A 10,836-nucleotide genomic window follows, 5' to 3' on the forward strand; every position below is an offset into this window, starting at 1 on the left:
TGAAACATTGTAAATAGTGGAAATAATGCATACATAAACATAAACTTAAACAAAGAGGTAGATACACAAATAATGCTCAATGGAACAAACAAGTCAACAAAATAATGGAAAAATCTCCCTTTATTAACTATTGGTAATAGAGGTTGAATACAATAGATGAATCTTAGATAGTTGAAGAGAATTATTTGAGCTATGGTGCTCAAAAATCCTCAGCAAGGGGGTTTCTTTTCCTCAATCTCTTTGCAAGTTTCTCCTCTCTCTCAAATAAGTATGAAGACTCTCCAATGGTGGATTCCTCTTTTCTCACTAGGATGATGGATTGATTAGAAGCAATATGGACAACATGCTAGTGCTCTTCCCTTATTTGGCTTCAACAATGGAATGGTGGTTTGCTCTGATAGAAATTTGGGCAGCATAACAATGTCTCATATTTTGGCTCTCCCATGGCCTGTTTAAATAGAATTTTTTGTCTTGCCCCTCTTGGTTCATGCATGATAATGAAACATGAGTAGCACAAGATGATTCCATTGAGGGTTGCATATCTTCAAGGTGACTCAAATTCAGTTTTGTTGGATTGACATCATGTCAAAGAATCGACTCCAAGTGTGTGGAGTGGTCCTGAATGGCTGAATCATACATTTCTATGACTATGTGGCTTTTGAAGGATATTCTGCATGCACGACTATTGAAGAAATAGTCGCGACGACATCAATTTTTTTTATTTTTGTAAAATTTGGACATTAGGAGAAATTTAATTTTTAAACTTCGTGATGTATTTAACTGGAAAATCTTCACGTGTGCATTATGTTGTATGTCTTTTAGTGTCTTGTGGATTGTGCAAACATGTGTACGATTTTCTGTTGTTAACACCAACTTTTTAGAATTAGGAGGATTCAAAGATTTTATAGTCTTTGTCCTTTTAGGATTAATCATAATACCATCCTTTGAGACTATACATCCTAAAAAATTTCCTTTTGTGACTGGAAAAAAAAAAAAAAAAAAAACCCACAATTTTTGGGGATTCAAGTAGATTCCTAATTTTCGAACACACTCTTCAAATGTTGCAGGTGGTATGACCTTCATTTAGAAAATACATTGACATCATCCAGGTATATTAATATATATTCATTAATAATCGCTCTAAAATTAATGTCCAATTCCTGTTGGAACGTAGCTCCCAGTGTTAATGAGTTCAAAGGGAGTCTTCCTATATGTCAAAGTACCCCAAGAAGTATTAAAGGCAATCTTCAACTTATCGGTAGGATTGACTAAGATTTTATTATATCCTAAGAATCCATCCAGAAAGGAAAACATATCAGAACCTGAGACCCACTGAAGGGCTTGTTCCATGGGTGGAACTAGGTAATGGTTTTTTTCAAAGGCTTGATTTAAGTTTTGAAAGTCTATGCAAAGTTGGATGTCACCGTTATTCTTCCTAATGTGGAATAGATTAGCAACCCACTCTATGTGCGGCACTAGAAAAAACATCTTAGCTACTAGGAGTTTATTCATCACTTATTTATCGTTGACTTGAGATTTGGGTGAATATTCATAAGCTTCTGTTGAAAAGGATTAGTTTGGGATTTAATAGGAATAATGTCTTGCATAATTATGGGGTCAAAAGTTTTGAGATAATCATATGTCCAAGAAAATAAATCTCTATATTGCTTGAATAGGCTAATGAAATCGACTCTTTCTTTAGGTGGACAATTGACTCCTAAATTGACATAATGATGGTTTTCCTTGGTTCTTAGGTTTTACTTTAGTTGACATGACCAAAATATTAGTTTTACAATTTAATTTTTTTAATTTATCATGTCATAATGATTCTCTATCCTTACAACAGACCTGGAAATTGGTTTTACCATATTAAGAAGCTCACCAGATGACTATTGTTTAATGTTCTGTGAAAAGTATTGTAGGTTTTGTTCATATGTGACCTCATCAAAACTAAGTCTTTGAAAGTGCCCTCTATGTGTAGAAATTTAATTATTTGTCTATCATCATCAAAGACATGACAATTAGTAAGAGCATCCAGTATGGAAAGTCTGAAGAGTAATTCAACAAAAAAATGCATTAGGCTTAAAATTATCTGCATGAATTAATCTTGAAGTGACATTAGCCAATAGATCAACTTCCTGGTTAGCAACTCTAGGTACAGATTGAATACTAAAAGCTAAAAAATTTGGCATCGAATCCCATACCTCATGTTGATAAACCTTCAAATGAGCTAAAAAGAAATGTATGGATTTCTTTACATGCCTCGCAATAATATCATAATCTCTATAAACTCTTATATATTTAACTTGCAAGTCAAGAGCTTTATGCAATCCTTGTCAATGCTTCATATTTTGTGATGTTATTAGTGCATTGAAATTCAAGTATACATGAAATAAAAATCTTATTACCTTTTGGATCAATAAGCACAGAACTTGCACCAGCCTCTTCCTTTGATTTAGAGACATTAAAATAAAGAGACCAAACCTAAGACTCATACACAATATACATATTACTGATGTCAATAATTTAATTATCAGAAGAAATATCCAATTAGACTTTTCTAAATATTATTATTGTTCTAAATTTGAAATTGCGGAAAAATCAGCAGTAAAGTTATCGAAGAAAGAGTCAACAACTGAAAAATCACTTGGTTTAAGAGGTTGATTAGCGTCATTGAGATTAGTAATTATGTGTTTCATATCAGGTTCCATATTAATTCTGATTTTATTAGGTTCCCCTTTCCACGGTAACGACAATTGAGTTAAGTCAGTGTCCATGAAACTTTTCAAATATTGCACCCAATCCTTTCTAAGAAATAACCTGTAGACTTTAAGGATATCTACTCTTACAATGTCAATTAACTTATGAACTCTACTATCAGTAGAAAATTTGATTAAAACATCATTTAATTGACTAACAACCATGACAAAAGATTGATCCAATTATATGATTTTTATGTTTGATCGTTTCATTTGAGCATTTATCTTTTTATAGACAAATAGTGGCATTACATTTGAGGATGCTCTAATGTAAATAATACAGTAATGGATGTTCTTGTTAAAAACCTGCAAGGTCAACAAAAATGGAGGAGGTTTCTTTTTCCAAAAAGGACCATCTTCATGATGTTTTAGAATTATAACACTTTCCAGAACAAATTTTTCATAAGCACATATATACTTAGTTGTAGAGGGCTTTAAATCAAGAATGTGTTGTTGAACCTTTTTCTAAAGTGTGGGATTCTTCCAAAGTTCATATAAAGATGTATTAGCCTTGATATTTTTGAGATCATATATCATATCATAATCTATCCATGGAAGTGTAGTTTTTTGGGTGTTGAGTGTTTGTTTTTTTGTGTCTTTATTGGGTGGAGGCTAGGTGAGTGTCTTAGCTAAGGATTTACTTCATGTGTATGCACAGACAGTACCAAAACCTTCCTCATAAATATTGATTGAAAAATCAGGAGGTTGGACCTCGTCTTTATCTCTAGGGTTAGATTATTGCTCCTTCTCTTCACTATTATCAAGATTTGAATCATATTTAGATGTTAAGGCTTGCAAAATATTCTCCAATCCCTCATTATTTAGGCCTTCATTTAGGGGAGGGGGTTTAATAATGGGTGGTCTCCTAAAATACTGTTGAAGTTTCCCCTGTCAGATGACCTTTCAGTTTTACCTTTCTTAAGATCTATTATTTTGTTTGATAAATTATTAATGACCTTTTGAATGCTTGCTAAATCTAACGAGGATTGGTATTTCTTACTGGTGGACTCCTTAGAAGTTTCTGCTTTCTTACCAAAGTTAGCCGTAGAATTAGGTTGCTTATGAGAGATGGGTTTGGGGATGAAGATGTCCTTTTCTATAGACAAGGGCTCTTCAAAATCTTCCAGCAAAGTGGCCTTTTGAGCCCTTTGGACCCATACAGTTATGTCATGATGGAGATCCTCAATGTAGTATGCAATAATAAGGTTTTGTGGAGATTGAGACTCAACAGGGATTTTATTTTCAAAAACAGAAACCTAACATTTAAATATTTAAACATCTCGTCATTTTGCATTTTCATGTTGGACAGCTCATCAAACAATACTTCAAGTGGTTTATCATCTCTGATTTTTTCCACGAAAGCTATTTAAAATTGAGCCCAATAATTTATTCTTCGAGGGGTCTCGACAAAGTACTAGCTAGTGGCGTTGCCATCAAAGGTGTATGAGAACAATTGGAAAACATCCTCATGTTGTACATTTTTTTTTGCTTAATATCAAGCATAAAGGCTTTATATGATCTTCATTAGGAATTTTGGAATCAGATCAAATTTTGGCAAAGATGTATGTGGATTTCTTGATAAAGGATGTTGTACACCTCGTACAACCACAAAGTCCCAATTTAACGAGGGGGCTACACGATCATTTTGGTCATTCTCATAGTCATCGTGATTGTGGCCAAAGCCCTATAAATTTACCTATTATTCCTCTCTCCTTTAAGATATCAATATTTTGAATCACCATGGAAGATCTTAAGTTCATCTTGGGAATTGCATTTCACTTTTTGACACATATGCTATTTACAAAGATGAGATTTGCATTAGAAGAGGTAAATACCTTTGTGAACTCACAAAAATAGCGGAGATAAAATTTTAATCTATACGAAGTCCAAAAAACACCTAAAATCTATGAGATGGCATTTCCCAAGGGGAGAATGGGGACGGCTGATGTATGAGGAAGTGTTACGATGTCCATGTCACGGTATTTTCTTGGCATCATATTTTGGGTTGCCATAAATGTTAAGTTGGCCATGGAATCAAGTTTTCATAAATGTTCTTTGGAATGATTTATATTTAATTAGATTTGGATGTGGTAAAATTACATTATTAATTTTTAAATGCAAAATATATAATTTTTCTAATAAAATGAAATTTTAAAAAGAAAAAAATGATATATAAAATTTCCATATGGAGAAGGATAAAAGATTTAAATTTTATTGAAAGCTGAAAGATATTCAAATATTATATATTTATATTATAGGAAAATTAAAATATTTGATTTTGAAATAAGATATTAAATTGTTTTAGTTTTATTAAGAATTAGTTGTTAAATATATAAGGGTTCAAATTTTAGAGATATGGTCAAAATGAAAGTATACTCCTTAAGAATTACCAATGGATTATGTTAAAGATGAAGTCTAGTTGTCTTACACTTTTTTCTTTTTAACCGAAATATAACAATACAATTCTTTGTGAGATTGCTATTTTTTAATTTTTAAAATATATTTTTGAATGCATAAATGGGTTTAGAGCCATGAAAAACCCTCATTGCACTTAGTTTATATAGATGTAACAACTCAAATATATCATTCCAACAATTGTTGCCAAAATTTGTGGCAAAAATCATTTGAAAATATTCTTTAGAAAAAGTTAAAAAATGAAAAATGGTTAGATTATATTCATTTTACATGGCATGGTTTTCCTTTAAAATTGTTGATGAGTCAACCCACATTCACAAGTAACAATAAAAAATGACTATGTTTACTACTAGATAACAACTAAAATATGATAAATTTTGCTACTTTAAAAAAATAAAAGTATTGAAATGATAATTTTGTGTTTTAAGCCATGGGAATTGATAAGTCATTGAAGTGACTAGGCCGAAAACGATAACCAAACAAACTAAATGCCATTACAACCCAAAAACATTTCCAATAACTTACAAGCTAGAAATACCTATAACTTATGAATCAAAACACACACCAACATCTATAGATCTCACCTCTTGTGAGTGCCTATCATTTTAGCTTAATCAACCAAATCTCCTTAAAAAGTTAAATCAAAGTGAAAAAAGTGGAAGAACCACTTTCCCACTAATTAAAGAAAAAATATTAAAATTACTTAATTATAATGTTCTATAAATTTTGAAGACAATTAAATAATTCTTTCTATCATTAAAAACTCTTCCACTTAATTATATGTGTTTAAATAATCAAATTTTAATCAAAAGAAATGTAATTTTTGTATAGTAGTAGTTCGATCAGAAACAGGAAATACAATTTCTAGCAATATTGTGATTTCTTGTGGTTTAAAATATATTTTTGAATGTATAAATGGATTCAACACCATAAAAAACCCATGAGGCATTCCATCTTTGCAAATTAAATAACTTAAACAAATAATTTTTAAAAAGCTATACTAGATTTTGAACAAAATTAACTCAAAAAAATGCCGAGAATAAAGTCATTTCATCTATTAATTAAACTACACAAATAATGATGATGATGACGATTATTAATGTATAATTAGTTTGAATAATAAAATAAGAAAAAAAAATCATTAAATTTAGTGTTAGATGAATTTGAATATTAAAGAAAAATATTTTTGAATGTAGTATGATTTATCAAATTTAACTTAAAAAACTATTTTAAAAAAATTATTTAATTATGCATAAAATTATAATTTTTAAATAAAACATGTATAAAGAAAAAGATTAATATAAAATTGTTATAAATTATAGAAATTATTTCTTAATATTTTAAATTTTAAAATATATTTTTTAATTTATTTTTATTCTTTAAAGAATTTAGTATATTGAAATATTTAAAAAAAAATTGGTTTGTTAGTGTATTCACGACTTGTAGGATTAGCTTTTGGTTTATGAATGTGACCTAGGGCATCTAAACCATCAATATCAAGTAGGGTTCACATGTTGTTTGGGTCACATCAACCCTTCGCATGGTTGTATGTTTTTTGATGTCTTTTTCGAAGTATCATGACTTTTGAATCTTGATCAGCTTACATAGTGAATCCCTTGAATTCCAATGTTGCTAACAGGATTTGACAAAACCTTCAATACTCTTAAATGCAAATAAATAAATTTCACACAGTGAAATCAACTCCCAAAATTTTAACAAAATTTGTTTTATATTATTTTTCTTTAAAATTAAATAATATTTATTATTATTTATCTACCCAATTCTTCCTTGAATGAGATGAGGTGGAATGTTATAAGGTAGTTGTCACCCCATTCAATCAATGAGGGTGGTGTTCTTCTTTGGTTTGTCATAATATCACAACATGTGTTGAGTTTGGGTTTATTTTCAAAGGCGATAAGAAAGCAGAATGAGACGAGACCATAGGAGAGAGTTGTAGTTCGCACAGCGGAAAGCCTGGAAAAGAGTGGATATGGTGAATTCATCATCAATTTCGATGTTGGTTTAGTGTGGGTCATTCATTGCTCTCAACCTCACTTAGAATTTACAAACATTCATGTTTTTAGGGACGTGGTTTTAATGGTTGTTTAGGTGGTTGTTTCCCATCCCTGTTGTTTCTAAGATCTCCCCCTTTGTATTCACTATCAATGAGTGAGATTTATTTTCCTTGCCACCTCCACTATCAACATCTGCTAGCTTTACAAGCCCTAATTCTCATTTTGTTCATAGGCCCATGGCACATTACATAGTTAGGAATGTTGATAGGTTCACCTGATTGAAAAGATGGTCATGAAGTAAGCATTATGTCATGAAGGGAGTGCTAGTCGAAGTGGGCTATGAGGTTCTCATGTTCACTCTAGGGTTGAGGCATCAACTCATTCATTCCATAAATAGGTCCCTGCAGTGGTTCAAGAAGAGATATGAAGCTGATGTAGTGATGGAACATGGTTGTCTCTTAGATTCATAGGTTTTAATTGAGATTCTGGGTGCGTTCCTGACCCTCAACACATTAGAGGCAGACAAAATCAATAGTTGCTCATTATTAACCTCTATTGGAGGATGAAAATGTTGCTTGGAAGGGTCATTATGGAAAGAAATGAGACCAAAGAGAAGATTTTGTTGCTGTTGTACAGGGTGGTGCTTCACCATCACGACATGATGGCCTGTCTCAAGGGTAATAAAAGTTGGCTAGCTCTTGTTCTAGGCCAAGTTGGTTGTAGTCACGGGCACCTCAACCCATTTGAGGTGGATGTATCCACATCTACTTATCTTTTTTATGCACTTAGTTATGTTATTTCTTTGGTTAGCTAGTTATTTTAGGATCTGGTTTATTTCTCTTTTTAGTATTGTTAACATGCACTTTGTTGCTCTAACGACCTTACTTGAACAAGATCTGTTCTATAGGTTGTACGTCAAAGTCTACGTAGATTCCTATTCAGACAAGCACAAAAATCCGGAAGATGAACGATGGCTCTTGGGCCAGAGCACGAATGCTGTGATGGTTGGGAGTTTCCACTCCCACCCCTCTCCCAATGAACATCCCATCTGTGACATTTCTAATTCCACACGGTGAAGGCCTTAGAGCGTTCTGATGGATTCAACCAAATTTTTTAAAAGTAACTCTATATTGAAAAAAAAAAAAGATGGAATTTTTCCAAGCATTGGAGCGCTGGTGCAGTCCATGAAGACCTAGTCTTCTGCCTGTGATTCAACGCCACTGCGCCCTTGATCCCCCTACCCTACGGCCCCATGGCCCTGGGCTCTCTGCCCTTTTGTGTTTTTCCTGAGCTCCTTTTTTGTGAGCCTGCGCTTTTGTGTGGCTCGTTTGCTGCTGGGAGGGGCTTGTAAGCTAGAGTATGCCCCCATGGAGGTCCCGGGTTCACCCCAGGCTGGCCCTCTCCCCCCCCCCAGCCTTCATCTGCCGAAGCCTTCTCTCAGCTCTTGGCCAGTTTGCTGCAGAAGAAAAAGAGCGAAGCAACCAAGTTTGTCAAGAGGCTCAAGGACATTCCTGAAATCTCCCTGCTACTTGAAACCTCGATTCAAGTCGCCCTGTTCTTGTCTGAGTGGGCCCTTGTTGGTCAATTCACCGGGCTATGGCCTTCTCCTAAATCCACTAAGATCTGGGTCAACAAGAACTGGGCTCCTCTGATCAAGAATAGTGTCACTTCTTATTTCTTAGGACGAGGGTTTTTCCTCTTTGAATTCACCTCTAAGGACGACAAGGATTTGATCTTCCAGAATGGCCCCTATTTCATGGGCCCCCAAGGCCTTTATCTCAATAGATGGACGTCAGATTTCAATGCTGTAGTCGACGTTCCCATGGCTGTCCCGGTGTGGGTCAGGCTTCCAAACCTTCCAGTGCATTGTTGGAACTGGGACTCATTGAAGCACATCGGCAACACCCTTGGGAAATTGATAGATCGGGCAAACAACAAAGATCAATATGACTATGCCCGAATCTGTGTAGAAGTAGATCTAGAGGTGGGCCTTTCGGAAGCCATCAAAATCAAAGTAGGAACCTGGACTCATTTGCAGAAGCTAGACTATGAGCAGTTGCCTTTCAAATGCCGAAAATGCCATGTCTACGGCCACTTCACCAGAGGATGTCCATCTAATGCTGAACCAGACAAGGGTAAAGAAGAAGGCTGGAATCAGGTCAAGTGTGCCAAGAAAACCCAAAATCAGGTTGGGGCAAATGGAAGAGGCCCCCAACAGGCCCCTCCTCAACAACCCCCTTCCAGAATGGAGCAAGAAAATAAATTCGCCCCTCTAAGCTCGCAAATAGAGGAAACTCAGGAAGCAGACAACCAAAAATCAACCCCCCTCACAAAAGGTACTCCCACTTCTCCCAAGGGGGCTAGACTTTCTGAGAGTTCCAAAGGAAACACTGTCAAAGTCGAGGAAATTGAGCAAGAATCTGATGTCTCGGAGGAAGAAGGCGAAATAGGAGAATCCCAAGCCTCGATAAGGAGATCCACAAGAGGCCGCAAAACAGATCGGGAAAAAAGAGAGCAAGAAACTTTCAAAGATAAGATCCAAGGCAACCAACCAACCCTTGAGAAGCTATTAGTGTCAAAACCGAAGATGGCGAGAAACCAGCCCCAAGGCTCCAAGGGAGCCAATCAGAAATTCAAATGATGAAGATTGTATCCTAGAACTATAGAGGTATGGGGAGCAGAATCAAAGAAGAAGCCATTAGAAGTTTAATCAGAACAGAAGATCCTGATATACTTCTCATCTAGGAGACCAAACTGGAGGACTCCATCTTGCTTCAGGCAAGTAAGAAAATTTGGAAATATATGTGAGGCGAAAGCAATTTCAGCCCAAGGGACTTCTGGTGGGTTGGGCACCCTCTAGAACGCTAGCAAATTCTCAGTGATTTCAAAGACCCTCAACACGCACTGGTTTTTCTTAAAGTTCCAGCAGTTAGACTCAAAAGAAATTTTTAGTCTCTTCAACATGTATGTCCCTGTGAACGTTGGTGTTATCGGGAAATCAAGTGTCTATTCAGAGCTGCTAGTCCCACTAAGACGGGTAGCTATCTTAGAAACAAACAGATTAAAATCACTTGTTTTTACTTTACGAGAGAGAGATGAGAAAGAAGCAGAGAGTACCAACCTCAGTATTTCGCTTGGCTCCTTGCTTGTTTCCTTTCTCCTTTAACAGAATCTCGCCACTGCTTCCTTACTTGTCTCGCTTCAAAGAGCACCTGTAGATTCACAACAGCATAATACCATCAAAGCATAGAGATCTATCACTGTAAACAATATAGGATCAGATATATATTGACCATATAAATGCATATATCAAAACAATATTTAGAGATACACAAGAATATGGAGGAAAACTCAAATAGCTTTATTAGTAAAAGTAGTAGAAGAGAGGATTACAACCACTTGGTCTGACCCAGTGCCATCCTCCCAGCTTGAAAGCCCTCTTCACCTCATACAAAGCAAGATCACCCAACAATGTCTTCAAAGAGAAACCAACAACACTTCTTTGCAAATTACCAAATTCCAACCTTCAGCCTCTGGATCTCTAAGATGAGGGATCCATATATAGATATTTGCAGAGGTGTGAGTCAGCTCTGGGATTTTGATTAGTGTCATTCCACTGATAGTTCTTAGTTCCACTTGGAGATTTC

The 10,836-nt window shown here is 34.9% G+C and overlaps 1 non-coding gene across 1 annotated transcript; it reads left to right on the plus strand.

The window, feature by feature from the left end:
- Positions 1-8,064: 8,064 nt before the first annotated feature.
- LOC149168114 (small nucleolar RNA U3) lies at positions 8,065-8,290 on the plus strand. The gene has a single exon (XR_016259943.1). It is a non-coding gene; the product is annotated as a small nucleolar RNA U3 (small nucleolar RNA).
- Positions 8,291-10,836: the final 2,546 nt, after the last annotated feature.

Source organism: Pinus tabuliformis, chromosome 4_2, assembly GCF_031772625.1.
Source record: "Pinus tabuliformis cultivar Carrire ecotype Pingquan chromosome 4_2, CPIR1, whole genome shotgun sequence".
In the NCBI taxonomy this organism is placed as follows: Eukaryota; Viridiplantae; Streptophyta; class Pinopsida; order Pinales; family Pinaceae; genus Pinus; species Pinus tabuliformis.